Source organism: Schistocerca serialis, chromosome 4, assembly GCF_023864345.2.
Source record: "Schistocerca serialis cubense isolate TAMUIC-IGC-003099 chromosome 4, iqSchSeri2.2, whole genome shotgun sequence".
Taxonomy (NCBI): Eukaryota; Metazoa; Arthropoda; class Insecta; order Orthoptera; family Acrididae; genus Schistocerca; species Schistocerca serialis.
The window spans coordinates 259,510,404-259,524,824 of NC_064641.1; positions in this window are offsets into that span (position 1 = coordinate 259,510,404).

Here is a 14,421-nt window from a genome sequence, read left to right on the forward strand (position 1 = left end):
GGAGCTTCGCTCAGCCAAGGCAGCTTCCGCCACAGCGGTCGACACCGCCAGCCAGACGACTCCTCCACGAGAGAAGAAGTTTGCGACGGTGGCCACGCAGACCGACGTGCCTGCCGAAAGGGAGCCCAAGACGGACACCGAGGCAGCAGCGCACGAAGACGAGTGGGAAGAAGTCCCATTCCTCCCGCTTCCGGACATGTACAGCGCAAGCGCTGTGACGCAGAAGATCGCTGCATCGCTTCGCGACGGTACTTACCCCCACCACGACAACCCTTATCCTTTCGTTCCTCCTAACCATCCTAAACCACAACTCCCACATCGCCCTCTCGGGTATCCAGAAGGCCTTCTGGGTCTTTCTAGGGAGGAGTTCAATCTGATTGACTCCTACCCTATCTTCACAGAGTGGCAAATGCGCTGTATCATCATCGCTCTCGTCAACGGTGAATATGATAAGGCGGGATGCATTTTGCACAACATCCCAACCGAGGAAGAGACCTCAGCCACAGCAAAGAAGAAAAAGAAGAATCGTCATAACGACAAGTTCAGAAGATAGGTCATCGGCACTCCTTGCCAGTACAGAAGAACCTACAAGTCAAGAAAGAAGACTCATCAATCATCCCAGGGGAGTAAAGGCCAACAGGCCACAAACTTCCACCTGAACCTCCTCACAGTGAGGAAGTCAGAAAAGGAGCAGCAGGCAGGCTTTATAAGACCGCGCAACACAGCATCTCGACACTTCGCTTGAAGATGATGGGTACGAAACCCTTCGAAACGTTGCGAGAAGACGACGCCTTTACTCGGCTGATCACCCGAGAAGATTTCACGAATGGAATACGCCGAGAAAGTCTCAAATCACATTTACCTTACGTGTATATTCCCAGTGCTGCTGTCTTTTTCTGGAATTACAAAAATTATTCTGGAAGATTAAGGTTCGTCAAAGGTAGAAACATATTCCAAGGCGCAACATCGTCATGTACGTAAGAACACCTTGCCGCAATGTATCGGGAATTACTCTTGATACCCTAACTGCTCAATATTATGAAAGAAGAGCAAGTTTCGTTTGGCGAGACACGTCGAAAATTGCTACTTGTTGTTGAAGCGTCCTATGGGTACCACTTGGGTCGCATTGTGGGTCTTCTCAGGAAGATCACAAGCGGTCGTAGTCAGACTCTCACATATCATTTGCGCCTGCTCGCGAAAATCGTCTGGTGGATGAGTGTCTTTTGTATCGACATGACAGAGCAATCGTTGATGCGGAAAATCCGTCAAATATTTATTCATCAATAGGGCGGTGTCGGTACTGATCTGGCCTACTCAGCAGTTCAGACAATAAGACGACCGGGCATTTATATGAGGCGAAGGGAACTAGAATCGAAACTTACGTTCTTTGCAACTCTGTAATGAATGCGAAATAATCGCTAAACTATATTTAGCCGCCTATGCGCAAGTGTACCTGGTTTCCAAAATTTATACTTTTTAGTATTGATCCGAAAATGCCGATAATTTTCATTTTTATCGAGCACAGCTATCAATAAAGGAGACCGCGTATGAAACACGAGTGCGGCATATTCTTGAGTACCATTCAAATTTTTGGGATCACCACCAGGTCGGACCGAAGGAAGATGTCGAAGAAATGCGAAAGTGAGCCGCTAGATGTGTTACCGGTAAGTTCGATCAACATGCAGGTACTGCGGACATACATTTCGCATAAGTACCACGAAGACAAGGTAAGAGAAATTATGGTTCGTACGGAGTCATGTAGACAGTCGTCTTTCCCTCGACCTATAAGCGAGTGTAACAGGAAAGGAAAAACGTAGCAATGTTAGAAGGTACCCTCCGCCACGCACCATACCGTGGCTTGCAGGGTGTGTACGCAGATGTAAACAAACTTTCTATTAAAATTTAAAAGCGTTGCAATCGAGGAAAACTTGTCCGTATTGTATGTAGTCGTCTGTTACCGCAGTTCTACCGCAGTCCGCAGCTCGTGGTCGTGCGGTAGCGTTCTCGCTTCCCGCGCACAGGTTCCCGGGTTCGATTCCCGGCGGGGTCAGGGATTTTACCTGCCTCGTGATGACTGGGTGTTGTGTGACGTCCTTAGGTTAGTTAGGTTTAAGTAGTTCCAAGTTCTAGTGGACTGATGACCATAGATGTTAAGTCCCATAGTGCTCAGAGCCATTTGAACCATTTTTATTCTACCATATACCAATAAACAGTAGGTGAAATCCAATAAAGCACAAGTATTATCGAAAACCACTTACAACTTAAATACGTTTTGAAACTGAAATCATTGGAAGCTAACGCAAATGTACACTTTCATGACAACCGAATTATTGACAACCAGCAGTTATCCGGAAAAATAATACGTAATATCGACTGGATATGCACGTAAGGTGCAGCTGATGATGACAATCACGAAATCGATCATGTAATGAAGATGTTATAAAACTATTTTTGTAGCAAGAGGCTGTTTTATTTGTCAATAGCTGAGAAACCCGACGTTGACCTGGTATTTCTTTATTTCAATCTTCTATTAGTCCATCACCTCTTACCTCCACTCTCTGTCCACCTCCTCCTCCCCCTCTCTCCGTCCATCTCTTCCTCCGCCCTCTCCCCGTTCGTCATCCCCTCTTGCCCTTCTCTGTCTATTTCCACCTCACTCTGTCTGTTCATCTCCTCCGCCCCGCTCTCTTTGCCTATCTCTTCCTTGCCCTGGCTCTGTCCGTCATTTCCCCTCTCCTTTATCTCCACTCTCCTGTCTCTGACCATTTCTCCTTTCTTATCGCTATCAGTCTCCTCATACTGTGCTGTCTGTCCATCTCCTTGTCCTTCCTTCTCTCTTTCTCCAAGTTATCACACTCATTCCAATAGCAGACTGGAGGGTCTTCCCCTTATAGTATTTGTTTCCAGGTTGTAACTAATACGTGCACCGAACTTCACTTAAATCGTTCAAGAAGTTAGGGTGAGCCATTAACTCCTGGCTTTGCTCGCATACACACATGTCAAATATATTTCATATATTTTATATATTTAATATATTCCAAGCGTATTTGTACACGCATGTAATCTGTTTAGCGATTTTCGCTCTCCCTGTATCCAGTAGCCTACGTGCTCACTGCCTGCGAAATGTATTGTGAACAGGGTTACCGGCAGTGGTACAAAAGTAATAAAACATCATGCATGATACGACAGTTTTTCATGCAGCTCAGTGTTTATGAAGTTGTATCTCCTGAACTATATGTCATACATTGATATATTTTTCTAGGTACATGCAGTAGCATACGTGGAAACTGTCTGCGAGATACGTTGCGAATACAGTTAGTAGTAAAGAAGTAATAAATTAAAACGTTATGGATGTAGTGGCAGTTTTTGACGCATCTTAGTATTTGACGTCATATCTTCTGAACAATTTGTCTTACAATGATATACTTTTGTAGGTTTTTTCGGCGGTAAATGTGAATACTGTCTGCGAATCTAATGTTTCGATTAGAGTTGGTAGCAACGAACTGATTAATTTAATGTTTCGCATGATGCGGTAGTTTTCCACTCATTCTGTGTTTATCACGTCGTCCTGAACTAAATTTCGTACAGCAATGCAATTTTTCTGGTACATCCAGTGGTGTATCTGAATACCGTCTGCAAAATGTCTCACGAATAAAGACAGTAGCAATTAAGTAATAAATTAAAACGTCATGCTTCATGTAGCAGTTTTACTGCATGAACAGCGAAAATGCAGTAAGCGACACATTTTTTACCTGAATGAGCCGTGTGGTCTGTGGCGCCTTGCCACGGTTCGCGCTGCTGCTCCCGTCGGAGGTTCGAATCCGCCCTCGTGCATGGGAAACATAGAACATTTAGAAACACTAAAAAAGGACATTTAACAGTTTGCATTTCACATAGTGTATCTTTCTTGACATTGTTCTTGGCTTGTGTATCGATTTTGTTAAATGTTTCATGGACTTTATAATTATCTTTTACATTTTCTGCCTTTGTGTTTGAGTAATGTGTGTTGAAAGTTTGGCAACACCTTTTTGCTACATACTGTATTGGTGGTTGCTGCTTACCATACACAGCAACGGACAATATTATGCCACGTTTATTTGCTCTTTTCTTCGATTGTTCTAGAAAATCTACTGGTACGTTCTGACAGTATGAATCTCCCTGTCCGCAGCTCGTGGTCGTGCGGTAGCGTTCTCGCTTCCCGCGCCCGGGTTCCCGGGTTCGATTCCCGGCGGGGTCAGGGATTTTCTCTGCCTCGTGATGACTGGGTGTTGCGTGACGTCCTTAGGTTAGTTAGGTTTAAGTAGTTCTAAGTTCTAGGGGAGTGATGACCATAGATGTTAAGTCCCATAGTGCTCACAGCCATTTGAACCATTTTTTGAATCTCCCTGTGGTGCGTATGACCTATTCTCTTCAGGTATCAAAGATGATGGAGCTTTTTTCATTCTGCATTTATCTTTTCTTAACCAAGTAAAAATTCAAATGAATTGTTGTGACTCACATTCTGCAATAGTTATATCAATCTTCTATTTGTGTTGCAATATTTATTTTTATCTTCGAGAATAATCGAGAATTTTTAGGCACTCTTTCACTGATAATCGATTGTCCTATCTTTGTTATCTGTAACCCAAGACATTGCCTTCTAACCTCTGTGTTTTCCGTTGCTACTTCGTTCCCATGTTTCTCTTTTTGCGACAGTTGAATGTTTCAAGACTCTCACTTCTTAGTAAGATCCTGCTTTGGTTCTCCTGTTTTATTAATCGTATTTCACTGCCGCACAGCATGCTCATTGGAACACTTTTCTTAGTGTATGTTACCTAGTTCTTTTATGAAATATTCCTCTTGGAAGCCACTGCGTGTAGTCGAAGTCTCTATTACACTGGAGCGAATTGTAGTGAACATAGGGAAACGAGCATTCACAGACAATTCGCCAGTGTTCACTACCGTTCACTTGAACCTGCAAACAAGCATTTACGTTGGAGGGTGTGGAGGAGAACACAACAAAACGAGCATAGCATACCGACCCTAAGAACACTGAGTTACTGTTTTTCTTTGTGCTAATAATCGATGATTGGAGTACAGGTTTCACACAACACAATATTAGTTATATCTGTTATATGTATAAAGCAGAGTGTGTACGTGTATGACGGGGGTCTCGTCCCAAACCTCTGGATCGATTTGAACCAACTTTCGACCGCAAACAGTGAGCCTCACTAGTATCAGTACTGTGGGATTTTGTAACCTCCAATTTCAATAGGAGCGAAGATACAGGCAAAAATGTGTTTTACCAACCACTGGCCTGTAAGTTCCCTAATGATAGGAATGTCGTATGGGAAACGCAAATCAACTTGCTTTGCTGGACAGCTTATATGTCAGAAAAACAAAAGTTTTCCGAGGTGTTACATGTAAGCTGTCCTGGACGACAGGCATGGAGTGATGTTGGCCTGCTTTATCGATCTGCTTTGCATGGTTGCATATACATCAGTGATAAATAAATGATTTTCAAGCCCCTGATGTGTAGATCGCCCTCCATGCTGTGCATGTAGTATCCGCCTGCTTTACTGAACGGTGTTACAGGCGTTACACATGCCGATGAGTTTGGCTGGGGCAGGCAGAGATGGATAGAGGAGACCATAGATGCTTGAAACAGATGGAAGGTGAAGAAGGGCAATGGGCAAGTGGAAAAAGAAAAGGGGAAGATAGAGATGGGTTAGGTTAGGGTTAGTGGTGTTTAACGTCCCGTCGACAACGAGGTCATTAGAGACGGAGCGCAAGCTCGGGTTAGGGAAGGATGGGGAAGGAAATCGGCCGTGCCCTTTCAAAGGAACCATCCCGGCATTTGCCTGAAACGATTTAGGGAAATCACGGAAAACCTAAATCAGGATGGCTGGAGACGGGATTGAACCGTCGTCCTCCCGAATGCGAGTCCAGTGTGCTAACCACTGCACGAAGATAGAGATGGAAAGAGATAAGGTGGAGGAGGATATTGTCAGAGGGAGGGGGAGGAGGGTACAGTCAGAGAGGGGGTGGAGGGAATGAGCAAAGAGAGTGGTGAGGATGAAGTGGACAGACAGAAGACAGAAGAGGTGAACACAGAGACGGGGAGGAGGAGATGAAGAAACAGAGAGAACAGTGAGAATCAAATGGTTTTATTCCACTTTTTGACATTAGGACATGTTGTAGAACAGATCTGAAGATGGTCATTACTGACTGAAACCGGTCATCGTCGAAGGACTTTATATTGTGGTCAAAGACTGGAATAAAATCATTCGACAGTACCTGGATCACTGTTTATATTCGCGACAATGTCGCAGCTGGTGAAAATAATGAGGATGAGGTGGACAGATAGAGCGCAGAAGAGGTGAACACATGCAGAAGGAACAGGAGACTTTTTAGAGAGGGGGTGGAGGAAATGGACAAAGAATGGGGAGGAGGAGATGAAGGGGCAGAGAGAATGGTAAGGGTGAGGTGGACAGACACCAGGTGTAAGAGGGTAACACCGAGAGGGGAGGAGGAGATGAAGAGAGAGTGGTGAGATTGAAGTGGACAGAGGGAGGAAGATGTGAACACATAACGAGGGGGGGGGGAGAGCTGCAGCCTTTTGCTACTAGAATCTAATATTTAATATTTATGTATGTTCCAGAAGAGTTTCAGCAAACAATACTGCTTTGTTTTTGCAAGCGATACTTTTAGACTGGAAACAGTTCAAAATACAGTAATGCTTTACATACCGGATCTAGCGACCAGCGGGTCGAGTAGGCATATGCGACTGAAATGCGCCAATAAGAGCAGTGGATTTGTTTCATCATCGCTGTGCCATGCCGGGGATGTATGATCAGCAAAGCTGCCGCAAAGGCATACCCTATAGCCGCGATGCAAGACTGTGATCGTCGACAGGATGCTTGGTGAACGCGCTATTCTTGTCGAAACAAGCAAAATTGGGCAAGAAATGAATAATTTAGATGTCGGTGATTTATTACGGAAAATTTTGGTGTCGGTGATTTATTACGGAACGTGATACGTGTAGAGATTGTTTAACAATGAATTTCCCCTCCTGACCACCTTAGCACTGTTACAAAACCATGGGCCTACGTCACCTGACACTTCTCGCTACCTCCTCTTCGTATCTAAGGGGGAAATTAAAAGCTGAACAGTAGCTTCCGACGAGTAACATAATCTGATGAAGAAAGCATTTATACTCTGGTTTTTATCAGCTGGTCTGGAGACAGGTTGGTATCTGTTTGGCATTTCAACAACTATAGTTGGAGTCACGAACCGGGGCTTGTTCTGCGCGTCTACTTCACGCGTCCTCCGACAGCCAATGAGCTTCAGTAATGTTCTCAGCGGTCAGCTGGGAATGTCACAGCCAATGCGTGCATTAAACGTGACTACGGCGACTTATTTATAGATTCTCTGTTTCATTTGTTGTGACTTGTCACGGCTTATGGTGGTGGTAAACAACAAATTCTGCACAAGAAAGTGAAGGACATTTTTTGCAGCAAACACGCTTTCTGCAAGGGTAGATCTCATATATGCCCTTGCCGCAAAAATAGTTTTGAACCGGCAACAGTGCAACGGTGTCTCGAGCAGTGTGAAACGCCATTGATCGTGGATCGGACTATAGTTTATCTCAGATAGTTCCTGATGTCCGCAGTGACATTTGCGAAGTGCTTCAAGGCATTTAGTACAGTACTTGTAAGGAAGACAATGTCAAGTAAATTGCGATCGATATTTTGTAAAAAATACTGTTACTTAGGATACAAGGTAAAATCCGTTATATAATTTGTTGCAGGATAGATAGTGTGAAAGCAGGAAAAAGGGTTTTTATTTATTCAGTTATTACATCAAAAGTTCCTAAAATAAGAGTGATATATTCGTGATGTAATTACAGTGATCTTGAATGCAAGGCAGGAATATGATTAGGTATTTCGAACATCTACATCAGGCAAATACAAGTGGGTTTGGCACAAGCCGTACTGGTACCGAAAGATGGCTAACATTTTGCTGGTGACGACCCTGTAAAGAGCGTCACTTTTATTTCAGTTGTAGAGCTTTTCAGATTATATGCTTCTGCAGTCTTTTAAGATTTGTAATGTACTCTTCATAAACTTTCTCACTGGTAGTGTGACGGGAAAACATAGTGTCTCCAAGTATTTGCGTGGAAACAAAATTACGAGTAATTACACCGATTCCTTTACTAAATTTTTAAAGCTTGAGTTAGTTGCTTTCTACTATTGCTGCAAAGATATAAATTAAAAAGTATGGGGCATAAACTACACTGCACAAAACAATTGAAGGGACACTTTTTCGAAACCCCGTAACTGTCTGCCATTGCGACGCAGTACTTTGGTCAAAAGAGCCTACGACTATCCTTCTGTAATGGTGATAAATCATAGCGCCCCGCAATGTAACCCTCGAACTCGGCGACGCTGCAAACAAGGCGACAAATGTGGGAAAAGTGCCAGAATACAGAAGTTCACGTGACGTGGAGAGTGGATGAATGATGTCACTTTGGCACCAAATTTCACCAAAATTCTGCCCAACATCGTCTGGACCTGTCGCACGATGGGAAGGTCGTCACACGCCCTCTTACCCATGCTGCACCCTTTCTTTTGACGCCTCTCCGACGGCGGTCAGAACCGCGACTCTCAGCGTTGAAATCACGCAGCGGCCGAGGGAAATACGAGTATATCAGACACACCGCCGCTCAGAATTGACGCTAAAAGTCCTCAAGAGGGTGTTATAAAGGGCGACAGTGAACCCACCCCTTCCATTGGGACATTGATTGTCACACATGTCGCGGCAGAAAACGACAATGCGCTGTGCGGTGAGCAGTAGGACGAAGTTCTTGACAGCCTTTGACACCGCTGACACCTGCCGGATGATTTATCCGTTCTCGAAGGACATCGTCAGCCTGAAACCCCACTAAACGCCATCGCATCCCTTTACAGTGTAGCATGACCGCAGTTTTTCCTCTGGTGTACAGTGCGGAAACACTTTGGTATGTTCAAACCCAGGCGACGAAATCTGAACGTAATCTAAAGATAAGTTGTGCTAAAGAGTGTCTGAAATTTTTTGTTACCAGCTTAAATTTGGTACTTTTGATCAACTGTACAATAATTTTTACTAATGTTATACCAGTTTACCAACAATATATTATAAGGAAATACTTATATAATGATTGACAATTTGTCTTTTTTTTGTGTCCTGACTTCAAGTTCCTTGCCGTATCGATTATTTAACCACCAGCCCCGAAGTTTAGATTTTCTACAAATTGGGACTGTTAACAACACTCCCTGTGAGTGAAGAGTCTTAATATTCCTCTTTCTCTCACGTGACTATTATGAGTAGATATGCAGTATTTTATCTTTTTTACAATTGCATTCAATCACTGACACGCAGATTAATTTCCAATTACTTACTCAAAAGACTCCTACTGCATAATAAGTTATAACATGACCTTCAATCTGAACCAACTGTTGATATCCAGCTGGTAAATAAATAAACTTAATCTTTCATTTAGTTTCAGTTATGACAGTCAAATAAGTTACATCTGCTAGCACACATTGTGAAATCAACTACGATGGTCTTAGAAATTGGTCTACCAGACACGTGACACACAGCAGACAGAAGCAGGGGGCAAAAAATAGAATCTGTTATTACTCATATGTTAAATTTAAAGGAAAGCAGGAAATTTTTACATATTAAGTATTGTAAGATTTAGTTGCACTTTTAGTAGAGTTTATAAGAGGCCTACAGCAGAAACTGAAGTCTAATTATCAGTGGTAATATCATATCGTAATACTTCCTTGTGACCACAGACTCAAGTAAAAGACAATTACAGTACTCGTTTCGACTATTATGAGTTTCATTCATCTACAGTCATCTGACTTTGCGTAAAGTTGATAAAAGTAGTGTGTTTGTTCTCAGTTAAGTTATCCATTTGTACTTTGTGAAATTGAAACAGTGGTATCTAACATCCTCCATTGTAGAGGGATTTATGTAGCAATCAAGCAATGAAATGATAAGAGTAATTACGTAGGCTTCCGCGGCCGGTGTCATGGTTTAAAATTATTCTGGGTGTTGTACCGCGTTACTGCATAAAATGCTTTAAATATAAATTTAAAACCGACGTTTTAACCATATTACAACGGCCTTGCCCTGAGGATCATAACGCACAGATAAACATGATGACAAGGCAAAGATAATCATCTCAACTTCTTAAGGTATCGATCTATAGCTTAATGCAAAATTACGCCAATGACCATTTTTAACAATTACATACGTTATTACACAATTCAGCAACTACACTAAGATGACAGGACTAAAGTTATGCATCAGCCAAGAACTTTTTAACTATGATGGACTGGAGTCCAAAGTTTCGCTTCTATCTTGGGGTCGTGATCTCATCTAAAAGAGGTGAATAATTGAATTGGGTTTCCTCGTTTAATAATAAGTGTGGGGATGTACGCATCTGTCTTTTAATTTCTAAAATTTCTAATTGGTCGAGTTTAACCCACTTTTACTCTGTGTGTAGGACTCGTGCATCTATTAGGTATTTCTGGTTATTGTTCAGGCAATGTTCTGCAAAGGCTGAATCAGGCTTCTTCAATCTCCAGCTTCTGTGGTGTTCCTTAAGCCTAGTACAGATTGACTTTCCCGTCTGTCCAATGAATTTTATACAACTACGTAGTGTAACACACAAAAGATTATTACACACTTGTGAGATTGCGTATCCATTTCAGAGCTATTATCTTCGCCAAAGTGGCACTCTTAGCGCAGATGCGAACATCAAACCAAATGTAATGACCTTTTCGCCGAGGGACTCAGGCAGCTGCGACTGAGAAAGGTCATCGACAGAATGTTCGGAACACATATATCGTCTGCCATTTTTACACATGCGTTGCTCGCAGCCTAGAGTGTTCACACATTCGTTCCACTTGCAGAAAAGGAATACCATGCAAGACTCAAAAATCTGAGTCGGCTCCACTTTGATCCAGGTTGCTCGTATTTATCACGTGCCGCTCTCACAAGCATTTGTACAGAAGTAGCCGGCTAAAGGCTGGCATTTCCTTTTGCCGCACCGTCTTTGCCACAGAGCTGACGAGCTTTCTTTCTTCTTGTTCCATTCCACTGGCACAAGAACCACCTCATTCCGTTATTTCTTCTTCCGGAAAATGCAAACTCTCTCTCTCTCTCTCTCTCTCTCTCTCTCTCTCTCTCTCTCTTTCTCTTTCTCTCTCTCTCTCTTTCTCTCATCAGCCCCTTTTTTTGTCAAAATTATCATCTGATATTAAACTTCAAAAGAATTTTAGTTTCCTTACCTGTCTCAGTCAACTAACCATTCAGTTAATTTTTGTAGAGTGTTGGCTAGATAGAAAAGGTGAGTCTGAATGTGGCCGGTGTGTATAATCATCGGAAGTCATGGCTAGGAGCTCCTTTCAGTCACAGCTGTATCCCTTAGATAAGTTAGGAGTCTGACAACAGGGGTCCGACATTCAAGGAGCAATGAGATAGACTCCGAATGAAGGTCGCAGCAAGAAACAATATTTTAAGAAAACTCATTGTCATAAGATGGCAAGCAAGTCCACATGTCCTTCGGACACCGGCTCAAGCCTTGTGCCACTCGGCAGGAGAATATGCTTTTCCTTGTGTGATATCGCTCTAGCCACTCGGAATAGGTTGACATCGCTCTTCACCAAATTTGCTATTATGTGACAGGATGCTTGACACCAACTCCAATCGAGAAGATCCAACTCCTGGCCAGAACAGCAACACTCAGCGTCAGACGGATAGTAACAGCCAAATCCGAAAGGAGTAAAGCCAACACTGACGGCGGGCACCCACTTGATGGGCATGAACTTGTTGTTCTACGTCTTCGCAACAAGAAAAAGCCTTATCTCAATTACTGTCCCCGTAATGAAATTAGAGGCAGGAGACAGGCTTCAACATTGCCAGGACAGAGCTAAACGGTATTGGATATCACCAAAAGAAGAGCTAGCCCAGGAAACAACTTTCCGTGGCCAACATGGAGATTACTTAATCATCTTTGCCTAGAAATTCGCCAAAATAAAACAGCCATATTGAAATGAGGACTCTGCGGTTACCAAGGTGTGATCTATGCGTGTAGTGCTAAATGAACGATGAGCCATTTTCTCCATTGCCCCGTTCACACCATTTCCTCATGCACAGTGGCGAAAGAGAATATGGCATTGGTAAGCCACCCAGGATTAGAAACACAGTTAGATTAAATACTGAGATGTATTGGTGAAACTTCTTTATTTAATTCGGAAACTGCTGAGAGAAATTGCTTAAGGCATCTGAACCATCTAAAACCGGTGAGTGCAACTGAACGTACTGTCATTTTGCTTGTCTATATCGTTTGAACACTGACCTACAGAATTTTCCCTGACATACACAGCTCAAACTTTTTCTATTCATTAATTACCCACAATATACAAGGATAATACAATCTGACTATTAATTAACATCACTTCTGAACACGGTTATTTCCTTTGTAAATATTTCGGCTGAACTTATTTGCGGCTTTAGCCAGCTTTTTCGTACCTACAACGATTTTAGATTCAGTGCTTTCTATAATCTTTAAATCGTAAACAAAACCATTACATCACGGCAATTAATCTCATTAGGTACTTTCAGTAACACGACCTTGGTTCGCTGTCAAGCCTCTTGGACTACTGTAAGTTTATCAGTCCATTATCCCGCTTTCTATTTGGGTGATTTGTAGTCGTCCATGTTTGTTTTCGTTTCGTAGTTTAAGGAATTTGGTGTTGTCACATTCTGCTTCTGATTAGACTTCTTAGTGTATTGCACTCTTTGAATTGCATTGTAAATTTGTTGTTCGTATTCAGATTGCGTTCTACTCGCATCTTAATATTGGGAGCGTCGGGTTAAATGAGTCCATATTTGTGTTTGTTGCATCTGTACTACTACTATACTAAGAGTTGTAGTTTAACGCTGTTATCAAAAATCTCGAGTGGCGCTTGATTGATATGTTTCAGATTTTCACACGATGTTCAAATAAAAGTGTGTGCGTGTATGTGTGTAATAGAGGATAATGTTAATATAAAAAAATTCGAAAGTTTCTTGAGAATTTTATTTCACATTTTCATAAGTTGCTGCAATAAACATTTGGATGGACACAGGCTGCATATATAAGCCACATGTGATGTATAAATATGTAATAAATATGTATCTAATACATAGAAGGAAACATTGCTAGCAAAAATGTCGATAATTTCTTTTTACACAATACTCTAACAAATTCTCTGACGGACATCAGATACAAATTTTTTAATTTATTGGTGTAAAAATATATACATAAAGAGGAAACGCTGTTAGTAAAAATCTCGATAAGTTCTTGACCGATTTAGTTCAAATTTTTACATGATACTCTAATATACTTCGTATGGACCTAGGCTACATATTTCTTTAATATATGTGGTAAGGTTTTGAGAACAGAACAACAACTGTGTAAGCTTTAAAAATTTTTGGTTTAATGTTGCAATCTTATCACAGAAATACACGCGTTTACACAGTTTTCAATGTGGCAATATTACTACAGTTGTCAAACGAACGCATCTCGTCCTCAGAAAATGAAATAATCCTAAACACAATAGTAAATTTTAACTAGAAGTTTCTTTACAAAATTATTCTTACGACTACGTCATAACGTTGGCCAGTACTACGATAAATCATCCGATTCCGGTCAAAGTTTGTTACTATTTAGGATGACAATCAAGTCTACAGAAGATGGTTAGTTTTGTGGCAAGTTGAGCAAAAGATTACTCAAGGTCGCTCGAGTTTATACAGTGGACGCAAGCTGATGAACCAACAAGTTTACGCCTCTGCTCGCGGTATTTACCTTAGCTGCGATGAGCTGTTGTCTGCATGGCTGCTTTCGTCCTCTGAAATTCCTATAAAAACTAAATAACCCTTTACCGATTTTTCGAGCAGGACCTCTCCCTATGTTTCTCATTATGCGATAAAACATGTACTCATCCCTAGTCTTGGAGTATGGCGATATACATGCACATGGCTGGAGAAGCGTGCATTTTGTTATCTTTCATACTCTTTGATTTCTGGACATTTAATAAAACTAAATTCTCGTGTCGTGTTACTCTTTTTTCTTTTGTTTATCCTTTATACAATTTCAAATGACTCACAGGGTGCAAATCCAATGATTTTCCTGTTTTTGGATTAATCAGTTCGACTGCATTATCATGGGCTACTTTACTCACTTCCATGGCGCCATGCAATATAGAAAAGAAATTATTTTCGACGCCGTAGGCTTCCTATTGCTTGGTGCTAATTTTACTTGATGTCGATGTTTTACTTTGGGTACTGGTGGGATTTCACTTCTAACTTGGGTGTCACTATTGGTATTGTCAACAGTGCATTATC